Source organism: Grammomys surdaster, unplaced genomic scaffold (assembly GCF_004785775.1).
Source record: "Grammomys surdaster isolate TR1022 unplaced genomic scaffold, NIH_TR_1.0 125430, whole genome shotgun sequence".
In the NCBI taxonomy this organism is placed as follows: Eukaryota; Metazoa; Chordata; class Mammalia; order Rodentia; family Muridae; genus Grammomys; species Grammomys surdaster.
In genome coordinates, this window is record NW_021620297.1 from 1,144,678 (window position 1) to 1,166,424 (window position 21,747).

Sequence of the window (21,747 nt, forward strand, 5' to 3'; positions counted from 1 at the left end):
AGGTTTGCCCCAGCAAAACACCATCCAACTGGCCTTCCGAAGAACCCTTAAGTTTCCACTTCAAATAGGAAATGGGAGTTGTGGACATGTTTAGAAATAGTTGTTTGGGATGATTCCAATCTTTATTGTCAGCAGTCCAGTCCACTAGCAAAACACTAAACATGAATCAGCAGTGGCAGCTCAATCCAAAAACAAAACAAAAGAAAAAAATCCTTGAGGCTCTGCTGTTCTTGGAAGCAGCAAGAAGCAGCTGGAATACCACCAGACGTTCTTTGGTGCATTTCCCTCTAAGAAGTCAAGACAAGATCAGTGAAGAAAGCAAGATGAACCAATGTAAGAATGGCCTCAGTGAAGACCGACATCATTGAAATCTAACAAAGACCAACAAAGAGTTGAGCCAGTGCAAGAGCACTGTCCGCTGTCTGTTGGGTTAACTTACACTCTTTACAAGCATCACATGTTCTCTCAAGGATCTGCACCAGCAAAACATCACATGCCCTTTCATTAGGCAACTTCCAGAAAACACCATGTGTCTGCTTCAGCAAAACATCCTCTCATAAGACAGTTTCCAGAAGAACATCACATGACACAACTGAGACTCCAATGAAACCAGAAATGTCCACTTCATAATATCTTATTAAGCAAGCATTGGTTTTTAAATCTTATCTTTCATAACACTTGTTTTCCAGACAGCAGTTATCATACAAAAATCCATCCTAATCCAAAATATGTTGGAAACATGTTGTTATCTCCTTGGTTGGTTTACACCATGTGGTCACCTTTAATCAAGATGGTAGTGAAGTCACATGACATTCACCGTCTCCAACTTAGTAAAGTTACCTGCCAGCCACAGTGCTGCCTCCATTCTGAAGGGGAAAAAGAAGTTAAGATGGCAGCAAGCCACATGTTACTTATATCCCAAGATGGTATCACATCACATGGTTCCTTCTTTTTTTTTTTTTTTTTTTTTTTTTTTTTTGAGACAGGGTTTCTCTATGTAGCCCTGGCTGTCCTGGAACTCACTCTGTAGACCAGGCTGGCCTCGAACTCAGAAATCCGCCTGCCTCTGCCTCCCAAGTGCTGGGATTAAAGGCGTGCGCCACCACTGCCTGGCACATGGTTCCTTCAAGATTAGCTAAGCATACAGTTTTAACAACCAATCCCTGTGCTACAAGTTTTAACTCTGTCAGGCTTCACCATAAGGGTCTTCCTGAGATAGTCTGCCTACGATTAAAAAAAAAAAATCCATGATGGATTTTCTCTGATAGGCAAAGCCCAAGAGAAAATCATTTTAGGAAAGATTCCTGCTATTAATATGCTTTTCCTGTTGTTATTAAATATATGATAACCACCAGGTATTAGCCCATGCTTTTGAACAGACCTGATAGCAGACCCTAAGCACTTGTGACTGGAAGAAGAAACAAAAGCAGAATAATTACTCCTAAATAATTCCCAAATTTATGAGAAAATTCCTAAAGAATTATCTTTAACAAAATTTATGATTGAATTTGAAAAATAATCAGCCAATTCTTCTGCTGAAGAACTCTGCAGTCTGGAGTGACTGATGGCACTGATCTGGGAATGTAAAGTATCCATATCAATAATGGGTTGTGAATTGTTCCCCACACCATGTAGATGTGATTGTATCTGTTCCCAGGACATTTCTGACCCACTGTAGGGCAGAGGGGTGACACAAATCCATTTATAATTGCCATGGCATGAGGTAATTAAACACGTTTTAATATTTTGAACAGGTCCTATGTAAAGGATGGCTTCCTCTAAAGCACTTATTCTATTTGTCAAATCTCTATCAATCCTAACCTGATTAATCAGTGCTAAAGAAATATTTTTTGTCGAGGAATTTACATGATTAGCAGTTGGACTAGAGAGGCTGCTATACTATAGGCATACTTAATATTCATTAGATTGAAGTCTCTCTCACTTAGTGTTTTATATTGCTATGAAGAGACACCATGGCCCAGCAACTCTTATATAGGAAAACATTTAATTGGGGCTGTTTTACAGTTAGGTTTAGCCCATTATCATCATGGCAGGAAGCATGGCAGCACGCGAACAGTCATGGTGCTAGCGAGGTAGTTGAGAGTTCTACATCAGGATCCAAGGCGTCAGGAAGACAGAGAGAAACGGAGCCTCGCTTGAGCTTCTGAAACCTCCAAGCCCACCCCCTGTGACACACTTGCTTTAACAAGGCCACACCTACTCCAATTAGGTCACCTCCCCAATAATGCTACTCCCTGAGTCTGTGGGGATGGTTTTCATGCAAACCACTACAAGGAGGTGTGACATTATTTAAAACACAAGATCCAGCCAGGTGGTGGCACACACCTTAATGCTAGCACTTGGGAAGCAGGGGCAGGCAGATCTCTGTGTTCAAAGCCAGATTGGTCTACAGAGAGAGTTCCAGGAATGCTAAGGAAAAACAGAGAAATCTTGCCTCAAAAAAAACTGAACCCAACCAAACAAAACCAAAACCAAGCAACCACAACCACAAAAACAAAACAAAACAAAACAAAACAAAACAAAACAAAACAAAACAAAAAAAACCCCCATGTAAGAACATGAGGGAAGTATGGAAATCAATGGTCAGTGTGGAGCGGGGCGGCTCCCTCACAGAACAGATCTAGAAGAGGGGGGGTGTGAAGTGAGGATCCGTCAGGAAGGGGGAGGGAAATAGAGGGATTTCTCAACACGTGGCTACTGTCACCTTTAGATGCAGGAGGGAAGAATTCTTGAAAAGAAACACAGATGCATCTTTGTGTGAGGGGGATGAAGCTATGCACACACAGAGCAGGAGACAAAGGCAGAAAGAGCTGAGACTGGGGATGGGGATGGGGCCTGCAGAACTCCAGCAGGAATTCAAGTTATTGTCGCTAAGGAAACACTTATGGTGGACATTAACCTCTCTAGTTACATATTCAGCTCCAGCACGGCACCTGTGGAGAAAACGGAGGGCAATTATCTGATTTTATTTTCATGAGGGATTAGGGATAGCACTAAGGAAAGACCTGTGAACACAGGAAAGATGGAGCAGACCAACCAAAATCACACTGTGGAGAGAAAGGAGGACTGGAATACATTGGCATGACAGAAAACTAAGTGTGTTTATAAATGACCCAAAAGTCAGTGAAACAGAACAAAACAAAATAGTAAGGTTTGCAGAAGCAGTCACTTGGGTCTGCCTGGGGACTCCTTGCCTTCAGTCTCTAGTAATCAGACCATGAAATATCTTAAAATAGATGTGGTCTTTAATTTTTAAAAGTGTGTTACAAAATATATAAGGTATTGCCCTCCCACAACAAAAAGCATAAAAAAAGGGAAGCTTTAAACAGGATCGTCTCCAGGTAATGGACATCTCTGCCATGAGTGTGTGTGTAAGAACACCCTCTCTTCAAGGCCCCCTGATTCCATTAAAGTTTCATTGTCTTGATTTTTATTCTGTCTGCATTCAAGGGTAATAAGCTATCTAAATCAGATATGCTCTGTTGCTTTTCTGGATTTCTTCCATCAGTTATTGGCACTGAAAACATTTGAATGTGATGCTGGACTTAAAGATTCATTCATTTATTTTATATATGTGAGTATTTTATATGTGTGTGTGTCACTGTGTCCAGACACATCAGAAGAGGGCATCAGATCCCATTACAGATGGTTATGAGATGGTACATTCCTTATTCCTCTGTCAGGTTTTTCCCCTCTTGCTGTTTTGAAGCTGTGACATTACAAGTATACTGCTTATTTTAGATTTTAGACAGCTTCTTACTAAATAGTTCTCCATGGCCTCATCTCATAGACGTTCACCTGACTGTGCCGCCCCATTGCTGGGATAAAAGGCATGTGCTACCACGCCCAGCCATGTTTATTGTCACTCGATGACTTGCCCTCTTTATCATCACTGGCAATGGTCTTTGGCCCAAAATCTGCCTGGACTTTAAAGTTGGCTTAAGTCTTGTTTTGACTATTGTAAGTATGGTCACTGTGAATCAGCTAGAATATTTAACATATTTTGTAGTTAACAGCTGGTTGGGGCTGGAGAGATGGCTCAGTGGTTAAGAGCACTGACTGCTTCTCCAAAGGTCCTGAGTTCAATTATTCCCAGCAACCACGTGGTGGCTCACAACCATTTGTAATGGGATGATGCCCTCTTCTGATGTGTCTGAACACAGTGACACACATATATAAAATACTCATATATATAAAATAAATGAATGAATAAAATAAAGTACTCACATATATAAAATAAATAAATCTTTTAAAAAATGGTTGGGTCTGACTTATCTTCAAATCTTATGTAACACCTATACTTTAGCGTTTACATAATTTACAGTACATTTAATGCGATTGGTTTTATTACTAGGATTGTCTAGTCTTTTTACAATTTCTTTCTATCACGTTTGGAAAAAGTTCTTTATAAATATGAGAAACAACAATGTGGTTTTGAAAGTTCAATAGTGTCATGTTACATGTTACAATAAATGTGTTATAAATGTGTTTATCTTTTTTTGTTTTTTTGTTTTGTTTTTTTTTTTTGGTTTTTCGAGACAGGGTTTCTCTGTGTAGTCCTGGCTGTCCTGGAACTCACTCTGTAGACCAGGCTGGCCTCGAACTCAGAAATCCGCCTGCCTCTGCCTCCTAAGTGCTGGGATTAAAGGCGTGCGCCACCGCCGCCCAGCAAATGTGTTTATCTTATAAAAATGAGGCGTATGCTTTTGTGGTTTTTTTTTTTTTTTTTAGGATATTTATATGTGCTAGTCATTCATCCTCCAACATGACGTCTTTTGGATACAGTTCTGGTGATACATACAGATGTAGTCGTCACTCAAATTTTCCTATCTAGATAACAGGGACACTGAAGTCTGGAAGGATCCAGAATATCTGGCTCTCTGAAATCTCTAATGGAAACTACCCAAGTTTAAAAACCAACCAATTCTTTAGTTCAGTCTTTTCAAATTTACCATAGACCCTACCAGAGCACAGAGAGGTGGAATCCCACTCAGTGGGTCTCAGGCAAAGCGTCCATTCCGATCTGATCTTACTTTCTACTCTGAACTTTAAATTTTCGGCTCAGCTGTCCCCTCCACTGGAGAGGAGAATTTGCTTTACGCACAGAACCCGGAACTACGTTTCAATCACAGGAGGGAGTCTCCTCTATAAGCACCGGGAGCTCCCCGACCCCCACCGTGGGAACTCCCACAAGCCATTGGGCCCAGTTCCCGGATGGGCAGAGCGGTTGCATGCTGGGATCTCTCGGAAACGCCGGGCTTCTTGAAGGCTCCGCTAGTACCAGAAGCAGCAGCCGAGGGTCTTCGGCATCGTGGTGCCACCAATACGGAAAGTCCGATCTTTCTGGTCGGAAGAAGAAACTGCTGGTTGACATCGGTCTCCACAGAGTAAGGCGGGAGCCAGCGGGCTGGGTACCGGTGTGGGCGCTGGTGTAGGGTGGATGGAGATGTTGAGGCGTGTGTGAGCCTGTGTGTTTGCGTGTGCGCGTCTCTCTGTGTATACACACCTTGAGCTCTCTGCGTGATCTGTGTCACCGTGCTTGTCATTTTCTCTCACGGCCATAGGGACTGAAGGAGAGGGCCAAGAGTCGCTAAGGAGAGGTCATGTGTGCAGTCTGAAGGGAAGCTTTCCCCGAGGTTCAGACTTGAGCTTGATTTGAGGCCGGAAGTGCCTCCGAGGGTCGCCTGGGGCGAGGGGCAGCTACTTGTTGAATTCCCTAAATTACTCGGAGCTCTAGCCTTGTGAGTGATGAGGGAAGCGAAGGCAAGCGCTCCGTGAGGATGCTCTCGGATATAGTCTGGGATCTCATGCTTATTCTCCTAGTCGGTCTCAAAAGGAGAGCTGGAGAAGAATGAGATCGTTACTGCTACACATCTAAGACTCAAGAACGAGTTTGGTGTTTCAGTTTGGGGCGTGAGGTTTTAGTTTTAGAATATGGAACTATCAGTAAATGAAGGAGGAACGTGAAAATTGATAGATACCTTTACCACTGGGGCCCATACGTTGTCCCTTTTTTTCCCACTTAATATTCACCTTATCATTTCAACGACCCTTGCCATTTTCTCACTGCAATCACACCCTTTTCCTAGGACGTTCTAGATAGGAACGTCCAGAGGTTAACGTTAGGGTTTTCAGACTCCGGATTTCTAAATCGATTCCTATTTCGATGGCGTCACGCGTCAGGATGGCCGTTGATCTTTACCGGCCTGTCTTTCAAAGCAGGGCAGGAATGTAGGCGGTAGATGATCAGTTCACTCTTGAGGATTTCGGGAGTGGGAAAGTGATAGAACTAAATTTGGCATCTCTGAGAGCTAGTAATTGTCCGAGTATGTTTGTGTGGAGTAACATTGGCCAGATGCAGGTGAGCAATGCTGTGGTTGAACGTGAGGATCTGTGGTAACCGGGTTGGAGTCTTGGTTCGTGCAGTGCCGCCAGATACTAAGGGCCCGGTGAGCTTTAGTTGTTGCTCTGTGAGACAATTTTGGGTTCATTCTCCTCAGTGTTCTGCAGGACGAGAGAGTGTGAGGAATAATGCGATTGCTGGTTGGTTATTTAAGAAAGTGACCCAAAAAGAAAAACTAGGTTTTGTGGTGTGCATTTTAATCCCAGCAATTTAGAGGAGAAGCAGGATCGCTGAGTTCAGGGTCAACTTGGTCCACATAACAAGGTCCAGGCTACCTGGGCCACACACTGGACACTGTTTCAAAAGCAAAGAAAAGAAAACGAATGTGCTAATGTTGACCAATTTTTTTTTTTTTTTACTTTCCAGATGAAAAATCTTCATATTGTGTATAGCATAATATTTTGAAGTGTTATGTACTTTGGGATGACTAAACCTGTCACACTTTTGTAGAAAATACGCTTAATGTCTACTCAAAACCATTAATCATAGTCACCATTTTATGTGATAGAGTGTGCCCTTCCCCCAGCCTTGAGCAGGCCTGAAAGACCTTGTTTACCACAGCAGACCAAATAATAGGACCTAGGTGGAGTTACCCACCTGGGCTGCAGGTACAGCCTGCTACAGGAACTTAGAATAACAGCCCGCTGAGCTTGCCTTGAGATATCTCCAGCAGTGACAAAGGATGGGTTCCCCCACCCATCTCCGGCTGAAACAAGAAGGGGTTCAGAGGTGGGCCTTTCCCTTTAAATTGAGAGCTGACCCTTAAACTTCGAGCCTTGATCAGAGAACTTTGTCTTGGCTTCATTTCCTCTCACCCTCCGCCCCTCTTTTCATTTCCAGCCCCCCTTTCATGTGAACCAGTTGATCCCTGGCCGCAGGCGGCTACCATATAGCACCTGAACTTTTGTTGTGTAGGTGAAATTTGGTAATGTTTAATCAGCATCTTCCGAACTCCCTTAAGGATCTATGTCCCCCACTGCCAACCACGATCCTGCACAGCCAGCCTCAGCCACTCACACCCCAGGAACCAGCGTTTCACTTGGTCCTGTGAGATGACAGTGTCAGATTCCACACAACTAAGATCTTAGATGTTTGGGTTTTGTCTCAAGATTATTTCAATTTTAAATTGTGTGTGTGTGTGTGTGGGTATGTGTACATGAGCACAGCTCAGAGACCGGAGGTATAGGATCTACCAGTGCCCATACAGATGCAAAATACTCAGAACTATAAAACAAGTAAATCTTTTTTTTTTTAATTTTTTTCATTCACAGAAAGAAAAAAAATTTTAAAGTAGAGGATGTAGAGAAAAAACACGTTGTGGGGGGAATGTAAATTAATACAGTCATAGTAGAAAACAATATGACGGATTCTCAATTACAACTAGAACGGGTATGTGATGCAGCAATCCCCCTATGGAGTAGAGTCACACAACGGAAGTAAGGTCAGTGCCTTCAAGAGGCATTCACACTGCTTTCAATCCAGCATCATGTATGCAGCTGTGATATGCAGCCCCACCAAGAGATGAACAGACAAAGCACATCTGGATCAAGGTTCACGGACGCAGTGGGAGGGGAGAGAGTGAGTGGGGATGCTGGAGAAAGAAATGTAGTTGTTGAAATCACAGTGACAAAATCAGTCTGGGAACATCAAGTCACAATCCAATGAAAGGCTTTCTTTTTGTCCCCAGGGGAGGAAGCCTGAAGAAGAATGGCCAGCTCCAATTCTCAACACATGGTCTGTGTAAGTTGTGTGTCTCTCCTTGACCTAGGGGGACTTTCAGGTTAGGTGACTCCTTCTTGTCTTTCCCTCTTGAAGCTTTCTAGTCATCCAGAATCCCCTAGCCCAGTGATGAGGGTTGGCAGGTCTGAGCACTTCCTGTCTGAGCCTCTTCCCAGCTGGTACTGGGGTTGTCTTTGAATGCATTCCTGCACATGTGCTCTCTGCTTGGTCTGTGGTGAGGGAGGACTGTCACTGCAGCAGAGGTGTCAGTCTCACAGGGAAACAGGGGCTTTGGGGCTTCAGAGCTTTGAGGTGAAGGTCTCATTGACTGCACTGGGAAACCTGATTGACATCTGTGGTGCTGTCAGGCTGATGACCCAGGGTGAGAGAGTGAGTGTTATCTGTGCATGTGTGTGACAAGGTGACCTGCTTGAGGAGGCTTTAGGAGGGAGTTCAGGTATCAGAGGGGAAGGTCACCCTGGCTGTGATAGGGAGGTGATTGCAGTCTCCAGAGTCAGGGAAGACCTGAGACACATTGACCACCTTGAAGATTTTGTTTTCATTCATGGTTAAAAAAAAATAAAAAATTTAAAACTAACTTGTACATAATATGTATATATGTCTAGTAAGTTTATGGACTCTTAAATAGTATATAGAAATCATTCTCATGACAAAAATATCATAATGATGTCATGTGATAGTATGATAAACTCAAGGACTCACAGGATTCCTTGCGTATTTTACCCTGACCCAGTGACATGTCTCCTTTGTGGGGGATAACCTGAAGGATGTGGATGTAGTGGAGAGGCACAGTTACTGGATATGTAGGTGGGCACAGCCGTCGTTTATGGGGAGTTGTCCAGTCATGTGCCTTCAGCATTTCCTTATGGCTCCCTTCCCACGCTTGAGTCCTTTCCCTTCTGTTTTTCCATCTTGAAAGCTTCCCCAATTTCACTCTCCTTGTGTTTGCTCTTCCAGGGGTCAGTGACATTTAGGGATGTGGCTGTTGACTTCTCTCAGGAGGAGTGGGCCTTCCTGGACGCTACTCAGAAGATCTTATACAGGGACATGATGTTGGAGACCTACAGCAACCTCGTCACAGTGGGTAAGGGCTGTGTGCCATGAATGGGGGATGTGTCCTGTACACTGTGTGCTCTCCTCACTTGGAATTAAAAGTTAGTGCCATCTTTCCAGTGGTAGGTGAAGCTGGGATGGTGACTGATTCCTGTCATTGCTTCACTCAGAAGGCAGGAAGATTGCTCTGAGTGCAGCATCACCCTCAGATACATCCTGAGTTCCAGGCTACGCTAGTCTGTATAGTGAGGCCTTGTTTTAAACAAAACTAAACAAACACATAAATAAAATAAGTAAGTAGATGAATCCATAGATAGAATCAGGGCCTAGAGAGATAGCTTGGTGGTTAAGAGAATCAGCTGTTCATGTAGCGGATCCAGGTTCGATTCCCACCACCACAGAGGGCTCACAACCAGGTGTAAGTCCAGTTCCAGGGATATGATGCCCTCTTCTGGCCTTCATGGTCATACACACATGTGGTGCTCAGACATACATACATGCAGACACTCATATACACATAAAATAAAATTCAGTTAGTCGAATTCAAAAGAGATAGCTGAGTTCCTCCTTCTTACCAAAGGACTAATGTGAGATTTCTTGGGCTGAAAATTGAAGCTTCATGAAGCACCTGCTTGTGTCTGCCATTTGTTGGTCCTCTCAGTGAGCTCGAGGTTCAGAGAGAGACCCTGTCTCAAATACTGAAGTGGAGACCAATCAACAAAGACATATAACACTGGTCTCTGCCCTATCCAGACATGCCTGCGTGCATACCTACACACACACACACACACGCATACGCACACGTACACACACACACACACACACACACATCCGTACTTGCACAACTAAATAAAAGAGCCACTGTGATTTACTTACTAATGAATCAATAGAGTTGACTAAACCAGAAGTGGACACATTCTGTTTCCTTCAGTGAACACTTCCTTTACCTGCTTTGTAGAGGAAGTTCTAGGGTGTGAAGTGTGTCTCTCTCACTGAGCACATCTGTAAGAATGAGCTGTGTATGTGAAAGAAGGCAGCATAGTAGCAGTAATGACAACAGCGTTCATGGCTGGGGATGTAACTCAGTGGTAGACACTTCTCCAGCATGCTCAAGACCTACTTTCATCCCAGCATTACTAAATAAATACATGAGCCGGGCAGTGGTGGCGCACGCCTTTAATCCCAGCACTCGGGAGGCAGAGACAGGCGTATTTCTGAGTTCGAGGCCAGCCTGGTCTACAGAGTGAGTTCTAGGACAGCCAGGGCTACACAGAAAAACCCTGTCTCGAAAAACCTAGTAAATAAATAAATAAATAAATAAATAAATAAATAAATAAATAAAAAATACATGAAAAGTTAAAAAAAAGTACAATAATTTTGTTTTAGTATAGATTAGATACTATTCAAGTATTTGAAATAGTGTTTAATCTTAATATTGGCCCTACCCAATAGATATCGTAAACTCCTCGTGATTACTACTTATTATTGTTAATTTCTATTATTAATTGCTTTTGTTGAAGCCGGGTCTCATGTAGTGTAGGCTTGCTTCGGACTTGCTAAGAAACTAAACCCAGCCTTGAACTTCTCCTCGGCCTGATTACACTCTTCAGGTGTGACTCAGTGTGCGCCACCGTGCCCAGTTTTAGAATTTTTTTTTTGTTTTTTTGGAGACAAGGATCTTGTCTGCCCCCATCTACTTGGCTCACGGGCATCAATCATCTACCGTGCCAAGCGGCATAGATTTTTATAAGTCTGTGTTTTGACAATCTGCACTGGTAGAGCACGGTGACACATGCCTTCAAGGCAGATCAAGTTAATTCAGGCCAGCCTTGTTTACATATCAGATTTTAGGACATCCTGGGATAATTAGACTGAGTCTCAAAAAAAAAAAAAAATGTCTACACAATGAGCCATCTCTTTTTCTTTCTTTTAAGTGGGAAGTTGCATTTCCAAGCCAGATCTGATCACCTTACTAGAGCAGGAGAAAGAGCCCTGGATGGCTGTGAAGGAAGAAACAGACAGGCTGAGCCCAGGTGAGTAAGAGTGAGGTGAGCCTGCAGCCCTGCCAGGCACTGCATGTGGTCAGAGAGGCTCCATGTGAGATCATCTCAAAATCTAGAGGGACTGGAAGAATGGCGTAGTGGTTAAGAGTACTTCCTGCTCTTACAGAGTACCCAGGCCTGGCTCCCAACACCCACTCAGTTTCCAACACCCACATGCAGTTTTGCAACCTCCTGTACTCCAATTCCAAAGGCTCTGATGCTCTCTTTTGGTTCCTTGGACACCAGGCCTGCCAATGGTATGTTCTCATCCATGCACTCACAGGGACATATAAAGTGAAGATAACTGGGTCATTAAAAACAGACAAAGGGCTGGAGAGATGGCTCAGCCATTAAAGGCTAGGCTCACAACCAAAAATAGAAACAGATAAAAAGCTGACGAAATCACAGCAACAGTAAAACCTTCCCAAACCAAACAGCAAAAGCAAAAGGGAATGTCGTTACGTAAATGAAGCATTGACAGCATTTTGCCTTACGAGCTGTCTTTATGTCTACAACCCCGCGTTTAGACACTGCTCCTTAGCCTGTTTGATGGTTATTAATGTAACACTTCGTACTAAGTCTCCATGCATCCCTTTGTAGGATATAATCTACAGTCTTCCATCAGTCGTAGTTAGTGTGAACAACCTTGTTATTCTCATACTCATAAAATCAACGTCTCAAGATGATCATCAGAAGGAGTTTCCTTTTTTTTTTAAAGATTTATTTTATCTATGAGTACACTGTAGCTGTCTTCAGACACACCAGAAGAGGGCATCAGATTTCATCACAGATGGTTGTGAGCCACACCGTGTGGTTGCTGGGAATTGAACTCAGTACCTCTGAAAGAGCAGTCATTGCTCTTAACCACTGAGCCATCTCTCCAGCCCAGGGGTATTCTTTATGAGTCTTTCCATGTTAAATGTACTTTTGGGGTTGATTTTAGCTTTCTGAACATTTCATTGTCAAACCTCTTGAATGTATTTATTAGATTTTCCTAGTCTTTTTTTTTCATTGCTACATTTTTTTTTTTTTCTGTTTTTGCTTTTGTGTTCTTATAAGAGTTTTAAGCCGGGCGGTGGTGGCGCACGCCTTTAATCCCAGCACTTGGGAGGCAGAGGCAGGCGAATTTCTGAGTTCGAGGCCAGCCTGGTCTACAGAGTGAGTTCCAGGACAGCCAGAACTACACGGAGAAACCCTGTCTCGAAAAAAAAAAAAAAAAAAAAAAAAAAGAGTTTTAGAGCAGAATATTTGGTTTTACCCTAGGAGCCTGTCTAGTTTCAGGCCCTTGGTGACTCAGCCTGTGTCAGGAATGGGTTGCATCTTATGGAATGGGCCTTAAGTAAAATCATATATTAACTAGTTTCTCCTATACGCTCTACCAGGCAGCAGCCTGGGTTGTGTGTTGGCTCGCATGGATCCCCTTTGGCCCACAACTCAGTTAGATGTGTGTAACCCAGTCCTGGAACTATAAGCTTTATTAGGGAACAAGAGACGCTCAGTTGGGACTCTTGTTCCCCCATATCTGGCTGTTTGATTTAGATAGCCCTCACATATGTGTATTTTTAGGAAGTTTCTACAGTGTTATTACCCATACTACTCCTCAAATGACCCTTAGCTTTATCTGCTTCTCCTCATCTTTCTTCCCTTGTCCCCGTTTCTCTCTCTCCCCAATTGATCCTTCCATCCATCCATCCATCCATAGCCATCTGTCCTATTTGCCTTTTCAAATAAAATCTGTGTTCCCCCAGTCCTTTATATCTAACCTTTGTAGTTCTGTGGGTTATAGCTTGTCTATTATTAATTTTAACAGCTAGTATTGTCAATAAGTGAATACACACCATTTTTGGTTTTTTTCTGGGTCTATGATATCCCACTCAGAATGATTTTTTTCTAGTTCCATCTAATGCTTAGCTGAGCATTTCATAATTTCATTGGTTCAACAGTCCCTCGACTCCATTTTGTATTTTCATTATTCATACTTCTATTGATAGACATCTAGGTTGTTTCCAGTTTCTGAGTATTGTGAATAACAGCAGTGAACACGATTGAGCAGGTGTCTCTGTGCTAGAATGGGCATATGCCCAAGAGTGGTGGCGTTGGATCTTGGAGGTAGATCAATGCTCACCTTTCTGAGGAATTACCACACAGCTTTTCATAGTAGCTGTACAAGTTTACACACACAGCATCAATGGATGAGTGTTCCCCTTACTCCACATGCTTGTCAGCATGAGTGATCACTTATTTAATGATCTTAGCCCTTCTCATGGTATGGGATGAAGCTCAAAGTAGTTGTGATTTGCATTTTTCCCTGATGGCTAAACATATTGAACATTTCCTTTTTTTTTTTTTGTTTTTCGAGACAGGGTTTCTCTGTGTAGCCCTGGCTGTCCTGGAACTCACTCTGTAGACCAGGCTAGCCTCGAACTCTCGAACTCAGAAATCCGCCTGCTTCTGCCTCCCAAGTGCTGGGATTAAAGGCGTGCGCCACCACCGCCCGGCTGAACATTTCCTTAAGTGTTTCTCAGCCATTTGTGTTTGCTTTTTTGAGAGCGCTCTGTTTAGGTCTGCACCTCATTTTTTAGTTGGCTTGTTTTCTTGATACCTAGTTTCTTAAGTTCTTTATACAATTTGGATATAAGGCCTACATGCGATGTGAGGTTGGTAAACTCTTTTCCCATTCTGTAGGCTGCCACTGTGTCTGAGTGACAGTGTCATTTACTGTACAGAAGCTCTTCTGCTTTATAAAGCCCCCTTGATTAATTGTGGGTCTCTGTAGCTGTGCTGATGGTATTCTGTTCAAAGTCTTTTCCTGTGCTGATGAGTTCAAGTCTGTTTGACATTTTTCTTCTATGTGTATCTGGTTTCATGTTGAGATCTTTGATCCATTTGGAGTAGAGTTTTGTACAGGGTGATAAGCATGGATCTATTTGCATTTTTGTACACATAGCTGTACTTTTTGACTGGCCTCAGTTTTTTCAAGATGCTGTCTTTTTTTCCCCAATGTGTATTTCTGGCTTCTTTAATCAACAATCTGGTATCCATAGGTGTGTTGATTTATGTCAGGGTCTTCAGTTAATTTCCCTTGATCAACATGTCTGTTTTTGTGCCAATACTGTGCTTGTGAAAGTCTCTTTTATTTGCCAGATGTAATTGTCATTTAGTGTTCCCCTTACTCCACATGCTCATCTGAATAAACTTACCTTTTCTAACTGTTTCTGAACTCGGGTGGCTGAGTCAACTCATGTTCTGGCTCAAATTCCTTCGTAAGCTGACTGAATCTGGCTTCTCTGGGATTCTCACTGAATTGCTCTGCTTGAACTCATACTAACTTTTGTAATCTGTTCTAATCTTCTGGCCCCTCCTCATTCTCCGTCTCATTCTGCCTTCACCTGTGTCTAGCTTGTTCTCTCTCTGGACCCTGTCTCTACACATGTCTGAGTAAGAGCTACCCTCTGAACTCTGTGAACGGGACTGCCACCAAATGAACTGCCACTAACTCAACTCAACTGTATTACCTTTCAACTGACTGAATCTCTCTTTGCACTGTTCAAAAAGCTTCTGTTACCTGTGCTGTTCTCCCAAGAGTTGATCATATCCTGTCTCTGACTTATTCTGTCACTTACAAACATGACTCTGTCCTTCTGCTAACTTTACCTTTAGTGTCATTCAGCAGATTAAAGGTGTGTGCTAAGGGCATGTCTATATTTTAGCCAGAGGTGCTGAGGTCCAGCCTCAGCTTGGAGAGGGAGTCCTGAGGAAGGGGTGTTTGGGAGTGGTGGAAGAAGGACATGAAGGGTGCAAGCTAACAGTTCTGTAGTCTGCTTGAGATAGGTCCCTAGATAGCTCTCTACTCAAGACAGCTCTTGGGTTTTCTGACCAAAGTCCAACAACCTGTTAGAAAAAAATTCTAAAAGAGCTGTACTAACTCTCTAGATACCTCTCTATGTGCCTCAGCTCTTGCAGACCAAAGTCCAGCCTTTTATTTGCATAGCAATTCAACAGTCTACCCCAGGTTCCGTTTTGATTATCCCGTGAATCAGCATTTTATAACTTTAGAAAAACACAGCAAGTGCATGTCATTAGCACAGCAGATGAAATCAGACCTGCTGCCTTTGTAGCACAAACAATACTCGTAGCTGGGTGTGATTCCGCCCTGAGATAACACTCACTTCCTAGTGCTCCTTTATTACTTGAACCGTGAGCATTGTTGTTTTTAGTTTTTACTGTTCCTTTCTCTTTCTGGACTCCTTAGTGCAGCTGCCTCTGTTTTCCTGGGTCCATGAAGCCCCTCATGCAATTCATATTGCATTCTTATATTTTGCATAATTGAGAAATCCTGTTTATACATTTATTTTTAGTTTTATTTATTTTATTTTATTTTTTAGGTTCCCCTCCCACCCCAGACAGGGTTTCTCTGTGTAGCCCTGGCTGTCCTGGAACTCACTCTGTAGACCAGGCTGGCCTCGAACTCAGAAATCCGCCTGCCTCTGCCTCCCAAGTGCTGGGATTAAAGGCGTGCGCCACCACCGCCCGGCCTGTTTATATATTCTTGAACTCATGTTTTCAGAGTTATTTTCCACAGCCTTAAGGACTGTGTCTTAGGTCACAGCATTTATCATTTTGCTGAGGAATAGAAACACATTCTCACTTCCCCAAATTGTGCCGTTTCCAATTATCATGAAGTCATCAACCTTGGCAGGAAGAACAGTTCCTGAAGGAGGAACACGAAGTATATAGATTTGAATACAAACAAGCAACCACAAGCCTGCGCCCTGCCGGCTCTGCTCCAGCACAGCCATGCTGGACTTGGCACCAAGTAAAGGTGTGTGCTAATGAGATGTCTGTATTCCTGTCAGAGGGATTAAAGATGTGTCATTCCAGTTGGATCACAAAGACCTAGAAGGTATTGGGTGTGATCCTTTGCCAGAGCAGCCTTATTGCTGGATTACAATTCCTCTACACATGCTGTTTTTATAACTATAGCTCTGTAGTACTGAAGAGGTCAGCTCATGAACTTTGGAAAGATCATGGGACACTTGCTGGATGGGAGTGGCTAATTAACATTCCTTGCTTGGAGGAGGAATGGAGAGGTTGATTGACATTCCTCAGCCCACAGGGGAGGGAACCCACCTTTGGGTGGGGAAGGCTCAGAGCACATTTACAGATTCCCCAGGGTGGACCAGCTCTTGCCACCTACAGATAAGGGAAGTCCTTGCCACCCCATTCCCTAAAGACCAATTAGTTTAAAAGTCACACTGTTCTGCCAATCATATTGTGCCTAGTCACTGTTTCTCTAGTCTACCCCTTAAACTGTATAAAAACTGACCAAATAGGCTGCCTGGGGTTGCCGCCTCCTTCATGTGGAGGACGACCCCAATGCATCGGATCATTAAAGTTCCTCTTGCTTTTTTGCGTTGATTCACGTCTCTGCCTGCTTCACTGGGGTCTCTGGTAAACTAAGGCTCAGAAGAGTCTTACAGTACGACTTAAGATTGGAGTTGGTGTAAAAATATGGATTTTTTTCCCTTTTAAATGTTGCTTTTAACGTCTCCTTTTCTTACAAACAGTAAGTTCTCTTAACTCCCTGCCCTCCCTCCTCCCAGTTTCCAATTCAGCTCCTTCAAAGGTTTCTTCTGACTAGTCCTTCCTTAATTCCCCAACAGTGTACTTAAACAGTCCCTTCTCCCAGTTTTCCCAATCCATGCAGCTCCAAACTGTGACGACTGTTCTAGCCTATCTGCTCAGCTCCGTCTCCTAACGTCTTCTCCACCAACCGTCTTCTCTTCTCACTCTGCTGGCCCCGTTCCCTTTGAACTGTCTGCTAACAATACCTTCTCTAGCACAGCTCAGCTTCATGTCTTTTATTTTGTCAGATATTAAAATGGCTACACTAGCTTGCTCAAGCAATTTCATTTGCTTAGATATTGGAATTTTTTTCCATTCTTTTACCCTGAGGTGATGTCTATTCTTGGTGTTAGTGTGTTTTTCTTGGATGCAGCAGCAGGTTTCTGACTCCATTCTGTTGGTCTGTGTCCTTTTACTGGGAACTAGAGATCATTGATGTTGAGAGATATCAGTGACCAGTGGTTCTTGACTTCTCTTACTTTGTTGTGCTGGTGTGTATTTCTCATCTTTTCATTTGCTAATCTGGGGTTATTTATTACTTGTGTTTTCTTGGGTGTGGTTAACCTGGAGTTTTCTTTCTAGTGCAGTGGTTCTCAACTTGTGGTTCTTTCACAGGGGGTTGCCTAAGACAATTAGAAATATCAGATGCTTACATTATGATTCATAACAGTAACAAAATTATTATTATGAAGTAACAAAAAGAATTGTATAGTGGGAGTTACCACAGCATGAGAAACTGTATTAAAGGGTCACAGCATTAGGAAAGTTGAGAACCACTGTTCTAGTATCTTTTATAGGGTAGATCCTTATATAGATATTGCTAAAATTTGATTTTATCATGAAATGTCTCTTTTCCATGTATGGTGTTAAACTTTTTTCCTGGGTATACTAATCTGGGCTGGTATCTGTGGTCTCTAGAGTCTGTAGTACATCTGTCCAGTCTATTCTGGTTGCTAAAGTCTGGATTGAGAAGCCATGTGTGTTAGACTTTTGTGTGCAGATTGGAACAGACAACACCAGAACAAATGGTTCCAAAGGGGAGGGGGTTTATTCGGGGCAGAGGACAAAGGTAGGGAGAGAAACGGGAGAAGATGGTGGAGAAAGAGGAGAGAGAGAGGAGAGAAGTGGAGGCCGGCCATGACCATGTGGAGAGAGGGGGAAGGGAAGGGAGGACGGGCAAGGAGAAGCTAGAGGCAAGAGAGTAAAAGAGTAAGAGAGAGAAGAGGAGGCAAGCAGCCCCTTTTATAGTGGGGACGGCTACCTGGCTGTTGCCAGGTAACTGTGGGGAGGAGCGTACCTGGGTGTTGCCAGATAACTGTGGAGGTGGAGTTTAGACAGAATACTAACAATGTGTTGTTCTAGTAAGTCTGCCTTTTTATGTTTCTTGGTCCTTTTCTCTTACACCTTTTAATATTCTTTCTTTGTCCTGTATGTGTAGTGTTTTGATTATTATGTCCTGAGGGAAATTTCTTTTCTGGTCCAGTGTAATTGGTGTTCTGATTGCTTCCTGTACCTTGCTTGATAGGCATCTCATTCTTTAGAATGGGGAAATTTTGAAAATGTTTCCTTGCCTTTGACCTAGGTCTTTCCTCTTTCCCCTGTTCTTATGTCCTAGATGTGGTCTTTTCTTGGTGTCTCTGATTTCCTAGATGATTCATACAGGAACATTTTTAGCTTTACCATTTTCTTTGACAGAGGTATCCATTTTTTTTTTTTCTTTTTCTATTTTGGTTTTTCGAGACAGGGTTTCTCTGTATAGCCCTGGCTGTCCTGGAACTCACTCTGTAGACCAGGGTGGCCTTGAACTCAGAAGTCCACCTGCCTCTGCCTCCCAAGTGCTGGGATTAAAGGTGTGCACCACCACTGCCCGGCAAGGTATCCATTTTTACTATCATGTCTTCAATGTCTGCTATTCTGTCTTCCATCTCTTGTATTCTGTTTGTGAGACTTTTTGCCAAGTTTTCTTTTCCAGTCTCTAACTTCCAGATGTCCCTCCGTTTGGGCTTTCTTCATTGATTCTATCTGTACTTTGATTGTATTCATTCTATTTGAACTGTTTAATTAATTCACATTTATGAATTGTGTTTTCATAGATTTATTTAAAGGAATTTCTTCATTTGCTCTTTAATGGCCTCTGTCATAGAAGTAAAAGCTATTGTAATGGCTTTTTCTTGTGCTTGTACTCAGGTCCTGCTATAGTAGGGTTTCTAGCCTCTAGTGCATGTGTAGCGCCCGCCTCGCCGATAAGGAAGACACCACACACGATGAATTTTTCTGACACACGGTTTATTACAGCTCTTTTAGGTTGTAGGCGAGAGGGCCCCAAACTGCAGAAAAGTGGCTGCTTATATAGCCCAAGAAGTCCCAGCCCCCGGATCCTGGATGGTCAGTCAGTGCTCAGAACATGGTGTGTCTAATCTGGATTGGTCCCTGGCGTAAACCTAAATTAGCATAAGAGGCGCCGCGGCTCGCGCATGCGCACTAGTATCCAGGCCTTCCGTGAGGAACCCGGAAGCAGTCGCCGTCGCCATCTCGTTATGGCGATTGCGGCTCCCAACAAGTGCAGGCATACTGTCCTGACTGGTGTTGTGTTTTTGTATAACATGGCATATAGACATTTGGGTTTAGGAAAAATCGTAATTCTAGGTGCTGATTTTGTCTTTGTTGAGTGTTCTTTGCTTTCTGTTACTTTCTTTGGTTCTTAGGAAAGTGTGATGGTTGTGTGTTACCTGGTAGGACGTTTTTCTGGGGTCCTGACAGGTGTTGCCACTAGAGTTCTAGGTTGAATGTGTTTCTATGTATTGGGAGCTGACATGTAGGGGTGTTGAAGGATCCATAGGAGGGGGAGCAGCAGGTGCTCCACTAGGTCTGCTCAGACCCTGGAAATGGGGCTAAGAACAAGTTGAGGCTACAGCAGGTGTCTGCTGCAGAGCTAGGGATGAGGCTGGGGATTGGAGTTGGAGCAGTTGAGGAGAGGTGAAGATCTGCTGTTAGCCTACCTGTTTCACTGAGCAGAGTGACCTTCAAGTTTCCAGGGCACGCCTGTTGGAATTGCGCACTGGGATCAAGCAGTGAGTGAGTGAGTGAACGTTCAGTTTGGAGATGTAGATCTGCATGATGGGGACCGCCAGGCTGCAGCAGGTGGTCTGCTACAGATCTCGGGTGAGATCTGACGACTGGATTTGGAGGAGGAGAGGGATGGGTAAGGATCTGAAGTTAGCCTACCTGTTTCCCTGCCAGAGAGCCTTATTCTTTTAAAAAAATTCCAATGAATTCTCTCCTGCTTTCTTTCTGTTTTCTTCTTAGCTTGTTCTTATTTTTCTTAGACAGAGTTTCAGTATATAGTCCAAGCTGGTCTGGAACTCATGACCCTGGTAACTCTGGTTTGTTGTTGCTGGTATTATTACCACCACCACAGATTTTTATCCCTCCCCCCCTTTTTTTTGAGTTTTTTCAGGTCCCTGACAGTTTTCTTGATATATGATGGATATTTTATATTTGTGTGATATGTTATTTTCTTATTAATTGGTTCAAAAAACTTCACCAAAAAGTGTGTATTATGCAAATACTCATATAACATTATTTCAGTATAATTAGCTACAGTCTTGTTAAGCAGACATACATTTCCATTTCCAAGTGATCTACTGTAAAGAGTATTTCTTAATAGAAGGTTCATTATTCCTGCTCTCCATGCTCCTGTTTAGCTTCTTAGAAAATGCTTTAGAGTGGGGCCATTCGTTTAATGGATTTTGTATGTGTGTGTTACAGAAGAATAAAATATTCTTGTTTTCTTCTTTTATTTTCAGATTTGGAGTCAGATTGTGAAGCTCAAAAAATATTTCTAGGCAACCATATATATACTATAAATTTACCCAAACAGACCATAAAGCATATAAGTGCAACTTTTGAACTCCAGGGCTCCAGTTTTAGTAATGGCCACAACTATAGTACATTCAAGGGTCTAGAAGGTTGTCAAGAAGGAGTTGTTGATCACAAGGACAAAATGCCCACTTATACCTGCCACACACTAACTCACAGTATAGAAAATGCATATGAATGTAAAGAGTATGGAAAGTGCTTTGGTTGTAGTTCAACTCTTACTCAGCATCAGAGTATTCATTCCATAGAGAATCCCTATGAGTGTAAGGTTTGTGGCAAGGCCTTCAGACTACAACGGCATCTTACAAGACATCAGAAAGCTCACAGTAGTGAGAGGCCTTTTGAATGTAATGAATGTGGTAAATCTTTCAAGCATGACTCCAGCCTTGCTCATCATAGGGTTATTCATGCTGGTGTGAAACCCTATGAATGTAATGACTGTGGGAGAGCCTTTAATCGTCACTCAAACTTCATGCGACATCAGAAAGTTCATTCTGGTGAGAGACCCTTCCAGTGCAAGGACTGTGGAAATGCCTTCAGTGTTCTAACACAGCTCATCACTCAGCCTCAGAACGTTCATACTGGAAAGAGATCATTTGAATGTAAGCAGTGTGGAAAGATATTCAATAGTGGCTCCTATCTTATGCAACACCAGAGTATTCATACAAGTGAGAAAGCCTTTGGGTGTAATGTATGTGGGAAGGCTTTTCGGCTTCAGGTATATCTTTCTGAGCATCAGAAAACTCACAGTGATGAGAAGCCTTTCAAGTGTAAGCTGTGTGAGTCAGCCTTCAGACGTAAGTACCACCTTAGTGAACATCAGAGGATCCATACTGATGTGAAACTATATCAGTGCAAGGAATGTGGAAAATTCTTTCGCCGACGCTCAAATTTTACTGAGCATCAGAGTATTCACACTAATGTGAAACCTTTCAAGTGTAAGCTGTGTGGGTCAGCCTTCAGACTTCAGTCCCTGCTTAATCA

General features: G+C 42.9%; 1 pseudogene; it reads left to right on the plus strand.

The window, feature by feature from the left end:
* Positions 1–5,307: 5,307 nt before the first annotated feature.
* LOC114637925 overlaps positions 5,308–21,747 on the plus strand; it is an 18,347-nt pseudogene continuing 1,907 nt past the window's right edge.